Source organism: Staurois parvus, unplaced genomic scaffold (assembly GCF_062004578.1).
Source record: "Staurois parvus isolate SC_StPar_1 unplaced genomic scaffold, SC_StPar_1.0 ptg000187l, whole genome shotgun sequence".
NCBI classification, from domain to species: domain Eukaryota; kingdom Metazoa; phylum Chordata; class Amphibia; order Anura; family Ranidae; genus Staurois; species Staurois parvus.
The window spans coordinates 8556000-8580445 of record NW_028317983.1 but is presented as its reverse complement, the minus strand read 5'-3'; the positions used below and the strand labels follow the sequence as shown (position 1 = coordinate 8580445).

General features: G+C 46.2%; 1 long non-coding RNA gene across 3 annotated transcripts in view; it reads left to right on the top strand.

Annotated features, from left to right (window-relative positions):
• The window catches only part of LOC149462064 (uncharacterized), a 443072-nt gene that overhangs the window by 136285 nt on the left and 282341 nt on the right, over nt 1-24446 (top strand). For all 3 annotated transcript variants that reach the window (XR_016312738.1, XR_016312736.1, XR_016312737.1), the window contains exon 4: nt 2625-2832. This is a non-coding gene — a long non-coding RNA (uncharacterized LOC149462064). The remainder of the gene's footprint in view (nt 1-2624; nt 2833-24446) is intronic.

Genomic DNA, 24446 nt, shown 5'->3' with positions numbered 1-24446 from the left:
CTTGAAGTCCAAGTAGGATAGCAATCACCTTCAGGTCACCACAAATCGACCATTGATGTTCATCATAGTTGATGCACCTTAAAAGCTCTTTCAAGTTTTCATACGTTTCTTTCATTGAAACTGCGTAAGCAACTGGAACTGACGGCAGCTGATTGCCATTATGGAGCAAAACAGCTTTAAGACTCGCCTTTGAAGCATCAATGAACAGCCTCCACTCATCGGGATCATAGCATACGCCGATGGCTGAGATTAAACCATGAACATTGTTACATACAGCAATATCACCTTCCTGGACGAAGAATGGGATCAGATCTTTCTGACGATGACGGTAGAAAGACGTACGAACATCACTTGCTAGGAGATTCCACTGTTGTAGTCTTGACCCCAAAAGCTCTGCCTTGTTCTTCGGAAGATCCAGGTCTCTGATAAGATCGCTCAATTCCACTTGTGTAATGAGGTGTGGTTCAGTGGGTGTGGATGGAAGAAAGTCTGGGTCATGTGAGGTTGACGGTTGATGACTACACGCTTCAGGTTCTTCCTCACTTGACTCAACCACGAAGGATTCTGGTGCTTTAGGAATTGGTAGCCCCTCTCCATGAGGAACTGGACGTATTGCCGATGGAATATTTGGATAGTGCACAGATAACTTTTTCTTCTTATTTAGCCCTTTTGTTGGAGGCACCATACAAAAGTAACAATTACTAACATGATCTGTTGGCTCTCTCCAAATCATTGGCACAGCGAAAGTCATAGATGCCTTTTTTCCATTCAACCATTGCTCCAGTGCCGTCCCACAAGAATTGCAGCATATATGTGGTGCCCAGCTCTTGTCCTGGTCTCCTATCTTGCAGCCAAAATACAAGTTGTAGGCTTTCTTAATCATTCCTGTTATCCTCCTTTTTTGTGAGATAAAAGTTATTTCACCGCAGATATAGCATAAATGATCTGCTTTATTCACACAAGTTCGAGGCATTACTGAGTAGCCTATATAAGCATAAAACGAAATGTAAAGACGCTGTCGAACTACAATCAGCTACAGATACTGCAGCTTTTATGCAGTGAAGTGATGCAATTAAAGGCTAATATTGCATCATCTCAGTATACATGCAATTTTCTATTGGTCACCAGTATCAATTGCGCAATATGCAGCTGAAGTTGCATCATAATTTTGAATGGCTTACGTCATTAGATGGGTGAATATATCATGGAAACTAGAGCCAATCAACATTTTTTAGGGTCATTTTCGTTTTCAGCACCCCGAAATTATGTAAGATTAGCTAATTTTATGCCCAAAACTTTTTACCTGTTGAACAGTGTTTTAGAGATATATTATATATAGAGGTATATCCCTTTCAGCAACACTGGCTATATCCATATGAACGTCCAACCTCCAGGAGACACAATATACCGGGCAGAAAACAAACCTTCCTCACAAATTCAGTATGCAGTGTCTCTCCAAAGAAAAGCCAAAGGGATCTGCAATAATGTTCTGCCATAAAAAAATGTTCTTTATTAAAACCCGACCGGTACTTACATAATAGGAAGAAAGAAGAGTGCACAATCATACAAAACGCACTCATATCTACATCTCATTGGTTTCTTTGTATTCCCACAGATGGGGTGCCCAGTTTTTATTTCTGGGGCCTGTTTGTTGCCACCTTAGGCAGACTGTAATGGTTATTATATGTGATTTATTTTGTTATTATATACAGTACATGTTGTTCCTTAAAGCAGTTAGGGTGGATACTGTCATCTCTAGGTGCATGGAGTACACTCACAGTCCTAGAAAGCTGTACTCTAAATACATATATGAGAAATGTTTTGCCTGTCAGAAGATTTTTATATCTGTTCATCCATTGCTGGGATTTACACAGCTCTGCCAGACAGCACAGCCAAGCAGACAAGACTACTTACAGATAGGAAATACAGTGGTGTCCTCTGTTCACCCCCAACCGTCTGATTGGATAGTGAAACAACAACAGCAGACTGATTAGGTCATCTCTCTGATCTCTTCTCCTATCAGTATGTTCTATGTTGGTACATGTGCATGCAGCACACCTGATTGGCTCTCGGTTCTGCCCCTTCTTCTTCCAGTGCTGCTGCATAGTAAGAGGCTGAAACCAAATCAATTTCAGGCACTTCTACTAGTGGCATTAAAACACACATTTCAAAATTTATTAAGCCCTTCCTGTCGGATGTATGTATATATGTGGCAGCACAGAGATTGGCCGTATTCTGTGCCTCCACGTATACGCATACTTGTTTTGTGTTGGCAGCATGCCCCCAGCACTCTGACAGTACCGTCACTGACAATTGGAAGCTGGTAGGATGGGCTTCCAATTATCTAATCATCCAATCACAGTGATCACATGGTGCGGAAGCTGAGCAAGCAGGTAACGATGCTCCGGTGTTACTATCTCTTAAAAGGCTGGGAAGAAGGGGTTAATGAATACAGAGTTCCATTGGTTTGTGTCTGTTATATCTGTCTGGAGATTAGTCCAAAGATGTACAGTTTTTATTCAACTGTGTGTGGCAAAATATCCTAAAAATCCAGAGCTATGAACAGGGGATTATAAGAAGATCCTGGGATTTCCCGCTGTAAACGCATGTGTTCTGTATTGCAGACATCTAGAACTGCATTCACCTGATGCCAAGCATACTGCGGTGCTGCGAGCAAAAGATCCTGCGGCGGCCCAGACCTGGTTCAACGCAATTCACGGGGCTGTGACGGAACTTCTTCCCAAGGTGATGGCCGAAGTCCAAACTCAGCTGAGAAAAAACGGAATCTCTGGAAGTCATGAAATTCGGCACATGGGCTGGCTAGCAGAAAAGGTCAGTTTGTTGTGTCTTTGGCTTTATATTGTTTATCTCACGAGCTAAATGACCACAAAAATGTCTCATCTGAAGTCCCTTTAAGCCTTTTCCGCCTACTCCGGTGTCCTTGTACAAAGTTCTGAGTGCCTGGGGGGCGGGAAGATTTTCGATCATGTGACTACTGTGTTTGGCTGTCATAGTGGTCACATGATCAGGAGTCGTTCCACTGGCTATGGATTATTAGTGAGGGCCGAGAGCTGTCTTTGACAGCCCAGTGTCTGTGCTGGGAGCTTGCAGTGAGCTTGTTCTCAGCACAGAAACATTGGCTGCCCAACAACGCACATGTGTGGGTGTTAAAGCCTGCCCTTGTGGCTGCAAATATGTGTTATTTGGGTGACAACAGGTTAAAGTGGAACTTAACCCCCCCAGGTTTAATTTTACTGTAAACCCCCTCCTACCTTGTGTGCTGGGGTGAACTTAAATAACATACCCAGCCATCAACTGCAGCATTGCCCTGCAGTAATCTGCTGAAAGCGGAACCCACAGGGCCTTGTGCCGCCATCATTGGAGCCAGCTTTCTCTTCCAAGTCCTAGCAAGCAGCTCCCGATGACACTCCACTGAGCATAGACAATATTCGTAGTCCTCCTGGGCTTAGGTGAACCTGCGGCTAAAGCTGCTAGTAGCTAACCATATACCAGAAATGGTCATTCCAAAGTGTAAAGTGAGGTGCAGCTCTAATAACTAAACTATATGTAAATCCCAATGTGAATAAGTGATGAACAGTAAATAAATGAGTGAACAATACTATAATACCCAGTGACTATATTAACAGCATAAGTGACATCAACCCCAAACTAAACATCTACATCGCCTCTCCTAAATGGGTGAAATCAACATAAAAAAATCTATAAATACAATAATTAAATACACATACATATAATGAATGCCGTGGTACTGGATATGCGCCTATTACACAACACCAGTAAATACATATCATGTGGTGACATAAACGCATGTATGCATTACATTCCCAAAACCAACTGATGTGAAAGAAATGGCAGTGATCCCACTAAGGGATAAGAAACAAAGTGAATCAGTGAAACCACTCCTTGTGGTAAACGTATGAAAAAGGGAAGAGGAATCAGATTATAAACGCATGTATACCTACATGCTCAAGGATAACTGGTGAATAAGAACAATAGCAGTGATCCCACTAAGGGACAAAGAAAGTGAATCCGTGAAACCACAAATTGTGGTACTTGTGAAAAAAGAAAGAAGTCAGGCTCACCGCCTGTAAATCACTAACAATCACTAAATGTACACAATTGTGACCCCCCTACTGGGGATAAGTGAACAGAAAACCTATAAATAATGAAGGGATTTGTAACCCCAAATGTAACCTCTTCAGCACATGTCTTTTTTCCAACAGTGGGACTTTGCGGGGGCTTCTTGCAGATAGCTTGGCTTCACATAGGCGTCTTCTAATTGTAACTGTCCTCACAGGGAACGTCACACCTTCTTTCATCTTCCTGGAGCTGATTGTTGGCTTAGTCCTTGCCATTTTGGCTATTCTTCTATCCATTCGAATGCTAGTTATTCGCTTTCTTCCACGTCTTTCAGGTTTTGGTTGCCATTTTAAAGCATTTGCGATCATTTAAGCTGAGCAGCCGATCATTTTCTGCACTTCTTTATATGTTTTCCCCTCTCCAATCAACTTTTTAATCAAGGTACTCTGTTCTTCTGAACAATGTCTGGAACGACCCATTTTCCTCAGAATTTCAGAGAGAAATGCACTGTAACCAGCATGTCCAACTTTGCTGCCTTCCTTAAATAAGGGCAATAATTGCCACCTGTTTTTCAAAGAATGAATGACCTCACTAATAGAACTCCACACGGCTATTATTTTGAACATGCCCCTTTCAATGAGTGATTCAATGACACAGAATCAGCAGCATGCATGTCATGACTGTTAGGTCTGTTGGATTTCTATTACTCTACTACACCTGCTAGGAAATTATTTGCCATGTAGAAATATCATTTCTACCAAAAACCATGTAGAAATATCATTTCTACCAAAAACAGTGATTGATCCGGTTAGTGATGTCTGACTGCTAATATTTTGAACACAACTGAATAAACTTCACAAGATCTACAAGATGTCTTATCGATTGAGTCACTGACTGGTATCCAACTAAGATTGAAGTTATCGCTATCTCATCACAACTGAGCCATCACTTCTAGGACCACTGAGAGGAGGCTGCATGCAGGACCTTGCCCACCAGAGAGGGAACTGACACAGCGTTGTACCTGACATCCGTTGGAGAGAGTCCGGGTTCCAGACCGGTGGTGTTTGATTATCATAAGGTGTTTTAACCCTGCAGGGTCACCGCATGGAGGTGAGGGGCCATTGCACCTAGAGTGGGATTTATAGTATCCTGTTGCAGATTTATGGTGATCACAGGACTACAGAACACCTCCACCATTTGCATGGTTCTGGACACCTTCTGTAGATTGGACATTTATTTCACCTTTTAGGACACGTTAATAATTTTGTGTTTTGTTTTTTTCTGTTCATGTTGATTGGTGGATTATCCATGTTTATTTATGTTTGTGGATACACGGAGAGTGTGAGGCACTGTTTGCCGTCACTTATTTCTCTGCTTATTCAGAACCCCCCATTTGGGGTTACAAATCCCTTCATTATTTATAGGCACTATAGCCTATGTTTTCTGTTCACTTATCCCCAGTAGGGGGGTCACAATTGTGTACATTTAGTGATTGTTAGTGATTTACAGGCGGTGAGCCTGACTTCTTTCTTTTTTCACAAGTACCACAATTTGTGGTTTCACGGATTCACTTTGTTTGTCCCTTAGTGGGATCACTGCTATTGTTCTTATTCACCAGTTATCCTTGAGCATGTAGGTATACATGCGTTTATAATCTGATTCCTCTTCCCTTTTTGTACGTTTACCACAAGGAGTGTTTTCACTGATTCACTTTGTTTCTTATCCCTTAGTGGGATCACTGCCATTTCTTTCACATCAGTTGGTTTTGGGAATGTAATGCATACATGCGTTTATGTCACCACATGATATGTATTTACTGGTGTTGTGTAATAGGCGCATATCCAGTACCACGGCATTCATTATATGTATGTGTATTTAATTATTGTATTTATAGATTTTTTTATGTTGATTTCACCCATTTAGGAGAGGTGGTGTAGATGTTTAGTTTGGGGTTGATGTCACTTATGCTGTTAATATAGTCACTGGGTATTATAGTATTGTTCACTCATTTATTTACTGATCTCCACTTATTCACATTGGGATTTACATATAGTTTAGTTATTAGAGCTGCACCTCACTTTACACTCCACTGCACATGCGCAGCGTATTGTACATAGCCCCAAAGCCACCTGGGATACATGATGTTGGTATCCTAGGGGGCTTCAGGTGGGGTGGGGAGGATGTCATTCTTGCCTAAGCGAGGAAGGCAGAAGCATGGGGTGTGTTTGCCTGAAAAAAAAAAGAAAGAAGTACAGGAGTTGGATAAAAATATGGAAACACTACATGATTTGCAGGTGTGAAAGTAACGACATGGTTTGCGTTGAAAGCGGAAGTGACGTAACATTCTTTTGCTTCCGCTGTGTGATGAGACACCTAGCTAACAGGTGGAAAGCCTCACGTCTGTCATTTACTGCGTGCGCAGCTAGCAATATGGAGTCATGTCAGAGCTTACTGAGCTTCAAAGAGGGCAAATTGTTGGTGCCATTTAGCTGGTGCCTCTGTGACTGAAGTTGCCAATTTATTTGCCGTGTCACGAGGTACAATATCAAAGGTTATGGCGGCATATACAGTTTGTGGGAAAACAATGTCTGGGCAGCCATATCTTGGTATTCTGCAGGTCCCATTGTCACCTTGAAAGATAGAGTCACTGCCAGTGACTATGTACAAATTTTGGCAGACTATGTGCACCCCATGGTGCAGACATTGTTTCCCGAAGACCGCGCCATTTACCAAGCTGACAATGCTCTGAATTCACACAGCTGGCGTTGTCAAATCATGGTTTGACGAGGATGCAGACAAGGTTTCACACCTTTCCTGGGCGCCACAGTCGCCAGACCTCCATATCATAGAGCCATTATGGTCAACGAGATTTGGGCTTGTTTTCCGCCTCTTGCATCTCTTCGAGAACTGGAACAATTTTTGTATGAAGAGTAGTATCAGATTCCATTATCCACCACCCAAGACTTATATTTGTCAATTCCCAGGAGAATTCAGACCGTCTTGGATGCTAAAGGCAGTCCAACACTATAGGACCTAATGATTTTGTTCTTTTACCTAGTGTTTCCATAATTTTGTCCAACCCCTGTAACTGGGACTGAAGGTTCGTATTAAAATCTTAGTAGTTTGACTTCATCGTGTTCTTGCTCTATATCTGTTTAATGTGCTGATTGTCTGCTTGTTATTTGGGTCCACTTTAAACTATGATCAGTTACTTAGGCGGAGACCTTTCTCTGCCACCTACTGGAATTTGTCATTTCTGTGCAATGTATGCGATTAAAGAGGGGACTCCGTATGCAGCTTTCATTGAATGTTGCCACTTAACAGCAAGCACTGAACACATCAAATATTGCACAGTCTCCTGGGAAGTGTAATTAGTCGGTTTGTTTGAATTTGGGGTTTTACTGTTACACTTAGGAATCGGGGGAGGCTGAGGATAGGGCAACTGTAGCTGACAAGCCCCCTTTGCCAGTCACACTTCGTGAACAGGGGATTGTGGCAGCTATGCTGTGTCTGAGATCAATGTTAGTGACGCCCACTAATTGGGCATTCGTCGGGGAGGAGCAGAGAAGCTGGAAATTAAGGAACCAAATACAGGCATTTAGACATGCAAGGATGGATCTGTATTTATGTTTTTAATTCCTTCAGGAGTTAATTTTTTAAGGCCCAACACTGGAAACACTTTTTAGTCGGTTATTGTGTACCGAGAATACTATCTCTACAGTCACTGACCTTACATTTTCCAAAATACAATATTTTTCCCTAAAGCGGGCCTTTAACTACCTGCCGACCGCAGATAGCCGAATGACGGCTGCACTGCGGCCGGCCAGTTCTGGGTGGACGTCATATGATGTCCACCCAGAACACGCTCTCCTGCGCGCCCCCGGCGATCTCCGTGATCGCTGTGTTCTACGGACACAGCTGATCACGTGACGTGGTAAAAGGCCAATCACAGCGGCCTTTTACCTCGTGATCAGCCGTGTCCAATGATACACTGATCAGCGGGAAATGCAAATGCCGGTTCTCGGCTGCACATTCCTCACGCTGTCAGATCGTGAGGAAAGTACTGCCGAAAACTGGCATTTGTCAGAGCGGGGATCGGCACCGATCATCGGGGTCACTGATCATCAGTGCCCTGATAATCGGTGCTCAGCAGTGCCACACACAAGTTCCGCCCAGCAGTGCGCCCACCTGTGCCCAGCAGTGCGCCCACCTGTGCCCAGCAATGCACCCACCTGTGCCCAACAGTGCGCCTACCTGTGCCACCCAGCAGTGTCACCACCTGTGCCCAGAAGTGCCACCTACCTGTGCCCAGTAGTGCCACCCACCTGTGCCACCCACCAGTACCCACCAGTGCCACCCACCAGTGCCCATCAGTGCAGCCCAGCAGTGCTGCCAGTCAGTGCCCAGCGGTTGTGTCAGTCAGTGCCCAGCAGTGCCGCCAGTCAGTGCCCAGCAGTGATGTCAGTCAGTGCCACCTATCAGTGCTGTCTATCAGTACCCATTATCAGTGTCGCCTATCAGTGCCACCAATCAGTGCCGCATATCAGTGCCACCTATCCGTGACACCTCATTAGTGCTGCCTATCAGTGCCGCCTATCCGTGCCACCTCAGTGCTGCCTATCAGTGCCGCCTATCAGTGCCCTTCAGTGCTGCCCATCAGTGCCCATCAGTGCTGCCTATCAGTGCCCATCGGTGCTGCCTCATCAACGCACATCAGTGAAGGAGAAAAATTACCTGTTTGAAAATTTTTATAATAGAAAGAAAGAAACTTTTTTTTTTTTTTCAAACTTTTTTGCACTTTTTTTGCTTATAGCACAAAAAGTAAAGTACCCAGCGGTGATTAAATACCACCAAAAGAAAGCTCTATTTTTGAGAAAAAAATGATAAAAATTTCATATGGGTACAATCTTGCATGACCGCGCAATTGTCAATCAAAGTGCGACAGCACTGAAAGCTGAAAATTGGCCTGGTAAATAGGGGGGTATAAGTGCTCGGTAGGCAAGGGGTTAATGTCTTAAGGGGCCATGCACGGTGCTTACAAGAAGGTGTCCGTTCCGATATTGGGAGCACGTGTAAAGGTAAAGGTACTCTGGGCTCTGATTTGGGTCACGCCGTGTACATCGTTCTCTGGGGAGGTACAGTAGTAAGTGTAGATGGTGAGACGACTTGTTCAGCTGAGCCAATGCAAATTTAATGAGCATCACACTTCCTAGCGTTGGCGGTTGGATTGGCTGGATGTCCGTAAAGACAGATGCATCCAGTGAATGCTTCCTGTGAATATGGAAGATGGACAGTCTAGGTGTTGATAGACATCGTTTATGTATTTACTTTGTACAGTTATTCTTATTTGCTTTTTATGAACACGTAATTTCCAAACGTTTTGCCCATTTATAACAGTCCCTGAGCGATTTCTCTGCTCCTTTTTTGTTATGTTTCCACAGAAGTTGAAGCGTATCTGAACCCGAGAACAAAATCTTTTCCAGTTTACCAATCTTTAGATTTGGTGGCTGCCATTGTTTTATTTTTATTAGGATTATCTAGTTTTTATGTTAAGCTGGTAATCATGTTCACTTCCTGTCCTAGGGTGACAACACTCAATGTACTATATCTATTGTAATGTTTGGGGGTTTTTTAGCTCAGGGTAGCGCTCACCATCAAGTAGAATCCACACCAGAAATTGTTGTTTTAGAGTTTTTTGGCCCAATTTTTATTAAAGAAAAAAAAAAGTCCATACAATGTATGTTTGCCACATCAACAGAAAACAACCAATCCAGCCTCCTGGCTTGCACTTGTAACAAAATAGTTCTTCAGCCTCCTGGCTTATGTACAGCAGTTCTGCTCAGGCCTTCCACTATAGACCCTCGTCAGTCCCCCATAGACCACTTCCTCGCCAACACTGTCCACACAGCTGGCAGCCCCTTGCTGCCCTGATCCTCAGGCTCTGGACTCTGTCCTTTCCAATGCACATATGCACTCCTCTGGATTCTCCCTTGCACATACCTGGATTCCTCAGGAGGATAGAGCCCAGAACCCTGGTTCTATCTCTACAAAAAGCCCAGAACCCACCTGCATAATCAGTGTTCTGGCTATTTCTAAAATCTAGTCCCAGGATTGCAGATTTCTTCCCACTAAGATCACTTTGAAATTTCTAGGCTCCAGGTCCCAAAATGGACCTTTATGAAACAATGAAGAAACTGAAAAGCCAGTTTCCTCTGCTTTACACAAACTCCCTGGAGCCCCTTAACCTGCCTTGTTGAGAATCCTGGGTAGCATAATATCCTTTTAACAACATGACAGATCACCGCACTGTCACACTATGGAGAGCAGCATTGTCACCCTAGGACAAGAAGTGTGTCAGGGCTACAGAACAAACACGTGTAGGCTTGTGAGCTGCTATGTGAGTAATAAATCTTACCAAGTGCTGATTGTGAATCGCCTGCACCTAACACATGCTCATACTAGTGTGTAAAAAAACAAAAACCACAATGTTCCGCGCTTCACTTCAACAATAATATGTGTATCCAATCACTAATATTTCTAATGCATATCCAAATATATAAATGAATATAAATATATGTAATTGTGCATCCAGTTACTATTAGTTATATATCAAAATAAATGAAAGAGTGAATAAACCAATGATGATTTTCAACAACAGTGTCCATATGATTGTTATAAGCAGTCAAAAGAAAAATCCAAATATGAGTTCCTTCAAACGTGCAAACTTTGCTTTATCGTATAATATCCCGTGCTTCTTAAAAAGTATTTGGTGCGAATAACTTGCATAAACGTGCCCCCCCACCGGTTGTGCTCTCACCTCAAATATATGAACAAACCGTTAAGTAAGGTCATATAGCGCTTGTGTCCCTTTAAATGGACCAAAGTGTGGATGGGACGGTATCCTGCTGTTTGGGGTCCTTCTCCACTCAAATGATAAACTCCCCTTCCACAATGGTTATAGAGGAATAGGTCAAATCATAGTGTATTACCCTTTAAAAATCATTTTTATTAATAAAAGTAATGCACTCACATTTACTCTATGTTAAAACTGCTTTGTGCACAAAATGTGTCCTCCAGAACGTTTTCCCAGGTGAAAATCCTAAAAATTGGCAGCTGGTGTCAGTATGGTACCATCCAGCATCGTGAGGGGCTTTGATGTCATGACGCTGGATGGAGCACGTTTATGCAAATTATTCGCACCAAATACTTTTTAAGAAGCACGGGATAGTATACGGGTAAAGCAAAGTTTGCACGTTTGAAGGAACTCGTATTTGGATTTTTCTTTTGACTGCTTATAACAATCATATGGACACTGTTGTTGAAAATCATCATTGGTTTATTCACTTTTTCATTTATTTTGATATATAACTAATAGTAACTGGATACACAGTTGCATATATTTATATTAATTTATATATTTGGATATGCATTAGTTATGTTAATGATTGGATACACATTATTTTTGAAGTGAAGCGCGGCACATTGTGGATTTTTAGAACTACAGAACACCTCCCCCTTTGTCCATCTATACAAGGCTAGGATCACACCCTCTCTATGCTTTTTCTCTAAAAAGTTATTCCCTATGTCGTATGGATGTATGTATATTAAAAGCCATAGGAATGACCGTTTCTGGCATTCCCGCCCCTTTCTCAAGCTCAATGCACATTTGAAATTGCGAAAGGGCAGAGATTTCCCAAAACTCAAGAAGCGGCTGATTAGGCGGTCGCCTAATGCCTCACCCTCACAGGGGCTTTGCGGCAGCATAATTTTCCTATGGCTAGGTTCACACATGCCTGGTGTGAATTTCCTGGTCATTTTCACTGCCAGTTTCCAATGGCAAATTTCCAATTTCCAAATATGGTTCAGATGCAGATTTATGGCGCTGGTAGCCACTGGCGTCTTTAACAATACCTGGTCCACTTCAGGTCCAGACACTTGCACCCCCTTCCAGTCTAGGACAATTTTAAGCTTTCAGCACTATCACACTTTGAGTGACAATTACTCAGTCATGCAACACTATACCCATATTACATCTTTATCTTTTTCTTGTGACAGATAGAACTTTCTTTTGGTGGTATTTGATCACCACGGGGTTTTTTATTATTTGCTATATAAACGAAAAAATACTGACAATTTTGAAGAAAAAAACATTTTTTGCTTAGTTTTTGTTACATAATTTTGCAAAAAGATCATGTTTCTTCATACATTTAGGCCAAAATGTATTCTGCTACATTTTTTGGATAAAAATAACCCAAAACAGTTTATATTATTTAGTCTTTGTGAAAGCTATTGAGTCTATAAACTATGGGATATATATTTAAATATATGCATAATGTCATATGGCTGTGATCAGGATGCTGGTATGGGGTGTGGCTGTGATCAGGATGCTGGTATGGGGTGTGGCTGTGATCAGGATGCTGGTATGGGGTGTGGCTGTGAGCAGGATGCTGGTATGGGCTGTGGCTGTGATCAGGATGCTGGTATTGGGTGTGGCTGTGATCAGGATTCTGGTATGGGGTGTGGCTGTGATCAGGATGCCGGTATGGGGTGTGGCTGTGATCAGGATGCTGGTATGGGGTGTGGCTGTGATCAGGATGCCGGTATTGGGTGTGGCTGTGAGCAGGATGCTGGTATGGGCTGTGGCTGTGATCAGGATGCTGGTATTGGGTGTGGCTGTGATCAGGATTCTGGTATGGGGTGTGGCTGTGATCAGGATGCCGGTATGGGGTGTGGCTGTGATCAGGATGCTGGTATGGGGTGTGGCTGTGATCAGGATGCTGGTATGGGGTGTGGCTGTGAGCAGGATGCTGGTATGGGCTGTGGCTGTGATCAGGATGCTGGTATGGGGTGTGGCTGTGATCAGGATGCTGGTATGGGGTGTGGCTGTGATCAGGATGCTGGTATGGGGTGTGGCTGTGATCAGGATGCCGGTATGGGGTGTGGCTGTGATCAGGACGCTGGTATGGGGTGTGGCTGTGATCAGGACGCCGGTATGGGGTGTGGCTGTGATCAGGATGCTGGTATGGGGTGTGGCTGTGATCAGGACGCTGGTATGGGGTGTGGCTGTGATTAGGACGCTGGTATGGGGTGTGTCTGTGATCAGAACGCTGGTATGGGGTGTGGCTGTGATCAGGACACTGGTATGGGGTATGGCTGTGATCAGGATGCTGCTATGGGGTGTGGCTGTGATCAGGACATTGGTATGGTGTATGGGGGTGTTTTGTTTGCACTGGGACAGGTGACAAGGCCTCCTGAATGATGTATTATTGATATTGTGGGGCAGTGATCAGGGACACAGGGGAACTAAACTGGGGCACTGGGGAGGCTGGCAGTGCAGTGTGTGAGGGTACAAGCAGCCTGACATTCAGTGTAAACTCACACACTGCAGGATCGTTTTCACTGAGAGCAGAGAGAAGCGATTGGTCACAGCAGTCACATGTGTTACACCACGTGATCGCCCTAACACAGCGGTAATGTGATCCACTGTGTCCGGGCGACACACCGATCAGCAGGTTTCGTGGTTAACGCTCTGTGAGCCGCACACGAGCCATCGATGCAGCCTAACGTACAGGAACATTATCCCGAATCGTCGCTGCTTCCCGTCTGCCATCTATGCAGAATGGACGGACGGGAAGAGGGTAAGGAGGGGGCCAGGTAGCTGGCTGCCACGTCCTTAACAACCGATGACTCATCAGCTGAAAGCGTGGGGTTCCCCCCCAATCCATACCAGGCTCTCTAGTTCTGGTATCGATTTTGAGGGTAACCCCATGCCAAGAAAAAAAAAAAAACCTTATCCGAGCATGTGGCCGGGCTGGCTAGTAAAGGGAGGAGACCCCCAGATCCTGCCAACCCCCCCCCCCCCCATCCATGTGAATGACTATGGGGTACATTGGGCATTTTTTTTGCTATCCGTCACTTCGCTTTATCTGGTAATAGCAAAATTAAATTTTTTCCCCCACAAAAAGAGAGCTTTCTTTTGGTGATATATGAACACCACTAGGTATTTATTATATAAATGAATATTTTGAAACCAAAAAAAACTATATTTTTTACTTTTTGTTATAAAACATATCCAATAAAAAAATTTAAAAAAAATTCTTCATATATTTAGGCGAACATATATTCTGTTACATGTTTTAGGTAAAAAAAAAAAAGCAAATTAGTAAATGTGTATTAATTGGTTTGCGTGAAAGTTGTAGCGTCTACAAACAATGGGATAAATAATAAATACTGGAATTTTATTTATCTTTTACATTTATTTATGTTTATACTATTAATGGCGATGATGAGTGAGGCTGTGATAGTGCGCCGAGCAATCTGACACTTTGTCACAACTGACACTGACATCTCCAGTGACACTGATACAGTGATCAGTGTTAATACTATACACTGTCACTGTATAAATGACACTGACTGGGAAGGGGTAACATCTAGGGGCAATCAAAGGGTTAGCGGTGTGTACTGTGTGTAGTATGGGCTGCTTTTACTAGTCCATTTGGCTGTTTTTACTCTCTGCTTTGCAGCTGGTTAATTCATGGAACAGAGTTCCATGGATGGTCCATGCAGCAGAATTAGTGGGAACAGATGATACTATGAGAGACAGAAGAGGCCAGAGGGTGACTAAGCCCCGTAGACTCCACTGGTAACTAAAATATCACTTTTGGGTGGACTGACCCTTTAACTGTACAGGATATGGTGGTGGTACACAAATGAAAGGAGTACGGGACACACGGAATGATAGAAATGCCAGTCACCACAGACTTGGAATTACACTGTATCTGAGCACCACAAAGCCAAAATGCTAATTTATTCATTTGTAATAATCAAAGAAAACTCCCCCATCCATCCATGTTGCCATGCTTTATTTTACTGAGAAATCACTTTGAAAAACTCTTGTCTAGCATTTCTGGCTGTGGCCACCTTGAGTAAGGGCAATGACTGATGTAGCATTTACTTCCTGGAATCCATCTGCCCTTAGCTCAGGCATGAGGGTGTGCTTTGCTGAGAAAGCCCCTGCTCCACTCCTGAATACTCCTGGGATGTATGAGTTTATTTGCCTAGGCTAGAAACCAGGAAGTAACTGAGGAATTGTTAATAAAAAAGAATACGTTTAAAACATGTAAATGTGACCTCCGTTCCTAAATATACTGCTCAAAAAAATGAAAGGAACGCTTTTTAATCAGATTATAGTGTCAAGTCAATTAAACTTCTGGGATATTTATCTGGTCAGTTAAGTAGCAGAGGGGGTTGTAAATCAGTTTCAGCTGCTTTGGTATTAATGAAATGAACAACAGTTGCATTAGATGGGCAACAATGAGACAACCCCCAACACAGGAATGGTTTTACAGGTGGAGGCCACTGACATTTTTTTCCCTACTCATCTTTTCTGACTTTTTTTCACTAGTTTTGTATCATATGACGCCCTCCCAGAACTGGACAACCGCGCTCTATCCGTTATTCGGCTATAGCTCGGTTGGCAAGTGGTTAAAAAGATATCCCAGCATCCTCTGAGATATCATGTTTCAGTCCATCTGACGCTGCCACGTTGCACCTCAGACTGTCCAGGAGCTCAGTGGTGACCTGATCCAGATCTGGGAGAAAATCCCCCAGGACACCATCCGTCGTCTAATTAGAAGCATGCCCTGACGTTGTCAGACATACATACAATCACGTGGGGGCCATACAAACTACTGAGGACCATTCTGAGTTGCTGCAATACAATTTTAGCAAAATGGACTCGTCTGCTGCATTTTTTTTTTCACTTTGATTTTCGGGGTGTCTTTGAATTCAGTCCTCTGTTGGTTGATAATTTTCATGAAATGATGGGGCGTCCTTACATTCCTAACACATTACCCCGTCCATGTCAGTATAGAGATCCAACATGAGATTTTTCCCCATTGAGATCTGATGTGTTCTCAAAGTGTTCCTTTATTTTTTGAGCCGTGTATTTGCTAAGGATAGCAGCAGAAGGATCAAAAATAGCTCATGTTTATTGAGATTGAAGTTTATTTTATTTATTATTTATTTCAGGTACTTATATAGCGCCATCAATTTACACAGCACTTTACATATATATTGTACATTCACATCAGTCCCTAACCCTCAAGGGGCGTACAGTCTAAGGTCCCTAACTCACATTCATACATACACTGTCTATCTATCTATCTATCTATCTATCTATCTATCTATCTATCTATCTATCCAGTTGTATCCGACCCTTGGCGATTGCATGGACCGTCACTCATAAGCGACTTTTTCCATGAACTCTCTTAGCAGTTACTTTACAGGGTAGGTTGCCAGGTCTTTCTCCAACCCCCACCATGCAGGAGATCCCACATGGCCAGGGATGAAACTAGGACAATTTAGACAGGAGCCAATTCACCTATCAGCATGTCTTTGGAGTGTGGGAGGAAACCGGAGTACCCAGAGGAAACCCACACAGGCACAGGGAGAACATGCAAACTCCAGGCAGGTGGTGCCATGGTTGGGATTCGAACCAACGACCCAAGTATTGCCAGGCGGAAGTGCTAACCATTAGCCACTGTGCTGCCCAAGTTGTGCATTAAAGTTTTTCTGTTGCCTGAAGTTGCCCCTCCTCTGATCAATTTATTGTGTTCCATTGAACGGGCTGCCGACACACGCCAGAATAGACCAAATATCGGACACGCATCGTTTCTTCTGACTAGATGTGCAGTGTAGTGCGCTGCAATGCATGTTTGTCAGATGTGCGTTCGGTTCCTATTGACAATGGATGGCACTGCAACACGCTAATGCATGGACCACGTGTCGACCTATGTTGCAGGAATGCATCTTACCGCAACACAAAAGTGTGATTGGATGCTTCATGTAAGGTGCGCATAGGCAGGGCAATTCACAGAACGTTACAATACACAGAGTCCTCCAGCATACTTACCAGCCAGCCAGCAAAATTGGAAAAAGCCTAAAATGTTTCAGCAATTTGTGTTCAGTTTGTTGGATACATTTGCAAATATATGTGAAGCCGCACTGCCACGTCAAGGCTCCTCTGTACAGTGCGGTCCCTAACTCCACTCTAATGTCATTTCCAAATTGTGACATACAGAGCAAGAAATACATTCAGAATGTAAACTAGTTAAACAAAAATTAAATCAAAAACAGAGGTTTTGGTTGCATATATTTGCAATCATATACGAAACTACCATCTATAGACGTCTAAAACATGAGTGAAAAAAAAATACTGGCCTCCAACCTCCCCTTATAGCCAGTCCAACACACGCCTTTAAAAAAGAATACCGGCCTCCAACCTCCCCTTATAGCCGGTCCAACACACACCTGGAAAAAAAATATTGTAGCTCTCTTGTGGGTGAAGAGAGCTGGTGTAATTGCTTTCTTGGAGGCAGGTGCTGATGACAATCCTTCAATAGAGCGATGACGGAGCCTCCACGTGAATGTCACATGCTGACGGAGTCTCCACGTGAATGTCACATGCTGACGGAGCCTCCACGGGCTCACGGGCTCGGCACAAGCCGTCGGAGCCTCCACGGGCTCGGCACAAGCCGTCGGAGCCTCCACGGGCTCGGCACAAGCCGTCGGAGCCTCCACGCGCTCGGCACAAGCCGTCGGAGCCTCCACGCGCTCGGCACAAGCCGTCGGAGCCTCCACGGGCTCGGCACAAGCCGTCGGAGCCTCCACGGGCTCGGCACAAGCCGTCGGAGCCTCCACGGGCTCGGCACAAGCCGTCGGAGCCTCCACGGGCTCGGCACAAGCCGTCGGAGCCTCCACGCGCTCGGCACAAGCCGTCGGAGCCTCCACGGGCTCGGCACAAGCCGTCGGAGCCTCCACGGGCTCGGCACAAGCCGTCGGAGCCTCCACTGGCTCGGCACAAGCCGTCGGAGCCTCCACGGGCTCGGCACAAGCCGTCGGAGCCTCCACGGGCTCGGCACAAGCCGTCGGAGCCTCCACGTGCTCGGCACATGCCGTCGGAGCCTCCACGGGCTCGGCATAAGCCGTCGGAGCCTCCACGGGCTCGGCACAAGCCGTCGGAGCCTCCACGGGCTCGGCACAAGCCGTCGGAGCCTCCACGGGCTCGGCACAAGCCGTCGGAGCCTCCACGCGCTCGGCACAAGCCGTCGGAGCCTCCACGCGCTCGGCACAAGCCGTCGGAGCCTCCACGGGCTCGGCACAAGCCGTCGGAGCCTCCACGGGCTCGGCACAAGCCGTCGGAGCCTCCACGGGCTCGGCACAAGCCGTCGGAGCCTCCACGGGCTCGGCACAAGCCGTCGGAGCCTCCACGTGCTCGGCACATGCCGTCGGAGCCTCCACGTGCTCTGCCCATGCCGTCGGAGCCTCCACGTGCTCTGCCCATGCCTTCGGAGCCTCCACGCTCTCTGCCCATGCTTACAGAGCCTCCACACGCTCGGCCCATGCTTACAGAGCCTCCACGCGCTCGGCCCATGCTTACAAAGCCTCCACGCGCTCGGCCCATGCTGTCGGAGCCTCCACGCGCTCGGCCCATGCTGTCGGAGCCTGCCAAGCGGATGTGCTAACCATTTAGCCAATGTGCTGCCTCCAACCATTTATCTTCCGGCCTCCAACCTCCCCTTATAGCCGGTCCAACACACACCTGGATAAAAAAATATTGTAGCTCTCTTGTGGGTGAAGAGAGCTGGTGTAATTGCTTTCTTGGAGGCAGGTGCTGATGACAATCCTTCAATAGAGCGATGACATAGGGGACTTTCTGATGATGAAGGTCCTCCTCTTCCTCACCTCCTAGTGTAAAATTTCTTCCAACTTCTTGGCCATCTTAACTCCCAGAACAGTCGCACCCTGGCCATTTAAGTGCAGTCCGTCCCTGCTGTAGAGCTGGTAACTGAACAAAAAGTCTGCCCAGTTCTCCATGAACTCAAACCCCTCCTCTCTGCACCAGTTCTTCAGCCACTTGTTAAGCTCTCTGATCTCATTCTGCCTCACTGGTGTGGCTCGAGGTACAGGCAGTATTTCTGAAAATACTGCCTTGGAGGTTCTTTTCTTCAATATAGCTCCCAAGTCTCTGAAATCTTTTTGTAGGGCGTTCCATCTTCCTCTGACTTTGTCGTTGGTACCGACATGTATGATGACAGCTGGGTCCTCCCCAGCCCCTTTCAGCAATCTGTCCATACGATCTGCAATGTCCCGAACCCGAGCGCCTGGTAAACTACAGACTGTTCGGCAATGACGGTCTTTGTGACAGATTGCTTTCTCTGTACCTCTAAGAATGGAGTCCCCTACCACCAGTATATGTCTATCCTTTCTTGTATCCTTGCCCCCATCTTCACTGGAGGAGATGTTCCCCTGGCATTTTGGTAGGGTCTTGTCATTAAAGTCGTATTCTGTCGGAGTCTCCACGTGAATGTCACATGCTGACGGAGCCTCCACGTGAATGTCACATGCTGACGGAGCCTCCACGTGAATGTCACATGCTGACGGAGCCTCCACGTGAATGTCACATGCTGACGGAGCCTCCACGTGAATGTCACATGCTGTCGGAGCCTCCACGTGCTGGGCACATGCTGTCGGAGCCTCCACGTGCTGGGCACATGCTGTCGGAGCCTCCACGTGCTGGGCACATGCTGTCGGAGCCTCCACGTGCTGGGCACATGCTGTCGGAGCCTCCACGTGCTGGGCACATGCTGTCGGAGCCTCCACGTGCTGGGCACATGCTGTCGGAGCCTCCACGTGCTGGGCACATGCTGACGGAGCCTCCACGTGCTGGGCACATGCTGACGGAGCCTCCACGTGCTGGGCACATGCTGTCGGAGCCTCCACGTGCTCGGCACATTCTGTCGGAGCCTCCACGTGCTCGGCACATTCTGTCGGAGCCTCCACGTGCTCGGCACATTCTGTCGGAGCCTCCACGTGCTCGGCACATTCTGTCGGAGCCTCCACGTGCTCGGCACATTCTGTCGGAGCCTCCACGTGCTCGGCACATTCTGTCGGAGCCTCCACGTGCTCGGCACATGCTGTCGGAGCCTCCACGTGCTGGGCACATTCTGTCGGAGCCTCCACGTGCTGGGCACATTCTGTCGGAGCCTCCACGTGCTGGGCACATTCTGTCGGAGCCTCCACGTGCTCGGCACATGCTGTCGGAGCCTCCACGTGCTGGGCACATTCTGTCGGAGCCTCCACGTGCTGGGCACATTCTGTCGGAGCCTCCACGTGCTGGGCACATTCTGTCGGAGCCTCCACGTGCTGGGCACATTCTGTCGGAGCCTCCACGTGCTGGGCACATGCTGTCGGAGCCTCCACGTGCTGGGCACATGCTGTCGGAGCCTCCACGTGCTGGGCACATGCTGTCGGAGCCTCCACTTGCTGTTCACATGCTGTCGGAGCCTCCACGTGCTGGGCACATGCTGTCGGAGCCTCCACGTGCTGGGCACATGCTGTCGGAGCCTCCACGTGCTGGGCACATGCTGTCGAAGCCTCCACGTGCTGGGCACATGCTGTCGGAGCCTCCACGTGCTGGGCACATGCTGTCGGAGCCTCCACGTGCTCGGCACATTCTGTCGGAGCCTCCACGTGAATGTCACATGCTATCTGAGCCTTTACGTGCTCGGCACATGCTGACGGAGTCTCCATGTCGATATCATATCTCTTCTCGCTCACTGTGGCAAGCCTGCCGGGTGAGCTGTGTTTGCAGTAAATATTGTTTACATCTGCAATAAAAAAGAATTGAATTTAGCACCTTTAATATACATTTTATATATTTTTCTTTATAGAAAATTAAATTACAGAGAATAAAGTTAGAATCACCTGTGCCAGGGACAGCAAGGAAACCTGACATGATAGGGACACAGGGATGACTATAGTGGCCTTCATGTAAAAATGCTAGTTGGGTGGCAGTTATGCCAAGCCTCTACAATTAAATGACTGAAGAAACCGGCAAGTTAAATGAGTGGGCGGGTCACAAGGGAAGTGGCAGTAGGTAGTAGTGGTGTCACCTGCCTGGCTCTGCATTGTGGCTGGGGTTTGTGAATCATTGAGCCAGCTAAGCACAGCCTTTTTTTACTGGCAGTTTTACCCAGAAAGTGTGTCATTTATCAGCCCTGAGGTCAGACAGGATACGGGTCACCCACTATGGGGGGGTCATACACCAGCCTGACAACAGCTGATTGTTTGCATTGGCACGGAGAGTAAACATGTGACTAATGTAGTAGGAATATTTATGTCTAGTCATATGTTTTTATCAATGTTATATGGATATTCATACTTTTGCTGGTGGAGTTGCAATGTGAGCGTCACATGTATTCATGAACATCCATATACATGTGTGCATATGGGAATGTCAGCCGTCATTAGTGTCTATGACCATCCCTATACATGTGTGCATATGGGAATGTCAGCCGTCATCAGTGTCTATGATCATCCCTATACATGTGTGCATATGGGAATGTCAGCCGTCATCAGTGTCTATGACCATCCCTATACATGTGTGCATATGGGAATGTCAGCCGTCATCAGTGTCTATGACCATCCCTATAAATGTGTGCATATGGGAATGTCAGCCGTCATCAGTGTCTATGACCATCCCTATACATGTGTGCATATGGGAATGTCAGCCGTCATCAGTGTCTATGGCGATCCCTATACATGTGTGCATATGGGAATGTCAGCCGTCATCAGTGTCTATGACCATCCCTATACATGTGTGCATATGGGAATGTCAGCCGTCATCAGTGTCTATGGCCATCCCTATACATGTGTGCATATGGGAATGTCAGCCGTCATCAGTGTCTATGGCGTTCCCTGTACATGGATACATATGGGAATGTCAGCCGTCATCAGTGTCTATGGCCATCCCTGTACATGGATACATATGGGAATGTCAGCCGTCATCAGTGTCTATGGCGTTCCCTGTACATGGATACATATGGGAATGTCAGCCGTCATCAGTGTCTATGGCCATCCCTGTACATGGATACATATGGGAATGTCAGCCGTCATCAGTGTCTATGGCGTTCCCTGTACATGGATACATATGGGAATGTCAGCCGTCATCAGTGTCTATGGCGTTCCCTGTACATGGATACATATGGGAATGTCAGCCGTCATCAGTGTCTATGGCCCAGGGATGATGAATTCCTATCTCCCTACACCTGCTGCTGGCAAAATTAAAAAAAAAATTGCTAATTTTTTTAGTTGTAAAAAATGAAAGGTACACCCAAGTACATATCATCCAATCCCCCCCCCCCCCTCCCCCCCAGACATATACACACGTACAAACATAAAAGCACACGCTGGGGCGCCTACACATGAAAACGTCGGTTGCGATACACGTTACATATCGCCGCTCACGCCAGAATGAGCGCAATAATTCTAGCAGCAGACCCCCTCCATACACTATACTGATCACCTAGAAGGGGCTGTAAAAGCGTCAACTACAGAAAATGTCGGACTGTTAAAGCCCCTTCTAGGTGATCAGTATAGTGTATGGAGGGGGTCTGCTGCTAGAATTATTGCGCTCATTCTGGCGTGTGCGGCGATATGTAACGTGTATTGCAACCGACGTTTTCATGTGTAGGCGCCCCAGCGTGTGCCTTTACATTTGTACGTGTGTATATGTCTGGGGGGGAGGGGGGGTTATGTGATTGGGTGGAATTTTAATTTTTTCAATTAAAAAAAAAATATATTTTTTTTTTCTCAATTTGTTTTCATGACATAGGGAACAATGTCCCGTCTGTGATGTATTTTGGTGACAGGTTCTCTTTATGGAGACATCTGAGGTGTAATAGACCCCGGATGTCTCCCCTGTACTACACTGGATGGACTGCAATGCACATCGGATCGGATTCCATATGTCCCGCCCTCAGTGGGCGGGGATCTCTGACCGGTAACCAGGAAGTGACATCACACCATCACTTCCTGGTCAGGACCAGACGGGGACGGGCGCTCTCCTCCTTCCTCTCCTGCTGAGGGCGGTGAGCTGGCCCCGGGGCCCGCAGATGAGGGAGATAGTGGGCGAGGGGAGGGTCACACGGGGTGGGGGGGGGGGCGGCACTGTGTGGAAGCGGCTGCGCTGCCCCTCCAATGCTTCCACCTGACAGGTGAGCCCCGCAGCAGGGCTGAAGGGGAGAGGAAACTACCTGCCCCACCCCCGGGACGTGTCCGGACATGCCCGGCCATATGAATTCCCCATCCCTGCTGGAATGTCAGCTCTCCTCAGTGTCTATGGGGATCCCTGTACATGTGTCCATATGGGAATGTCAGCCGGGAAAAAGGGGGAAAAAAGGGTCCAGTGAGAGGAGGTGAGTTCCCTCGTCTCTCTCTAGATCCACAATACATACCATTTTGGTGTTCTGCCTTGTGGTGGCGCCCATTGACTTTACTGCCGGCGCGTAAACATCCAGCAACGGATCTGAAGCAGCCGCGCAGAAAAGCCCGAGTCCTCTTCATGGTGGTGGGCCTCTTGGTGGTGGGATCTGCAGACTGCTCAGTGATCCCTCCTTCCATAGGGGGCTTTCCTTCCCTCGATTCCTCTTTGGTGGTTTTCTGAGAAATAAACGTTTTAATCTTTAATTGTCTCATTACGGAAAATAATGAAACCCGCTTCAACCTGTGTGAGAGAGGCAGTGCAGCCAATCGGATCAAATCCGATCCGATGAGACTGCAAGCCAAACTCAGGAGAAGGAACAATCACGTCTGCTCTGTACCGGGTACAAGGAGCGACTGAAGGGACTCTGGCAGAGCTGGCTTAGGGGGGAGAAAGGGGGGGGGGGGGAAGGGGGAGGGGTCAGGCGATGACATCACGGCGCTGGAGAGCCTTTTTTTTTTTTTCTTCAAAGTTTTCTTAAAGGGGCCACGTCCTTTTTAAATTCAGCCACCTGCAGGTTTAATTCAAAAACAAGGACGCGGCCCCTTTAAGAACTCGATGTGACTGTTTTTTTTTTTTTTTTCAAATCTCCTGGTACTCAGACAAACACAACTGACGATTTTTCCTAAAGGGGCCGCAGTTATGTGAATGCAGCCTCAGTATATAGATCTCATATACCAGGAGAAGAGGTTTTTTTCTTTTTTTTTTTAATTTAAGTGAGTTATTTTGATTGATATTTCAACCTTACAGTCCCACGGCTTAAAATAAAGGTCTTTATTCCTATGAGAACTCTGTGATTGGAGCCTTATCGCTTCATATAAAGATTTCCTGCCGAACAAATATTTTCATTTCTGTCTTGCTTTTTTTTTTTAGTCTTTTATCGTTATTTCCCTAAATGATGGAATTTTTTTTTTCAATGCGAAAACGCCTCCCATAGACTTTAATGCGAAATCCCCTCCCATAGACTTCAATGTGAAAACACCTCCCATAGACTTTAATGCAAAAACACCTTTCAGTAGCA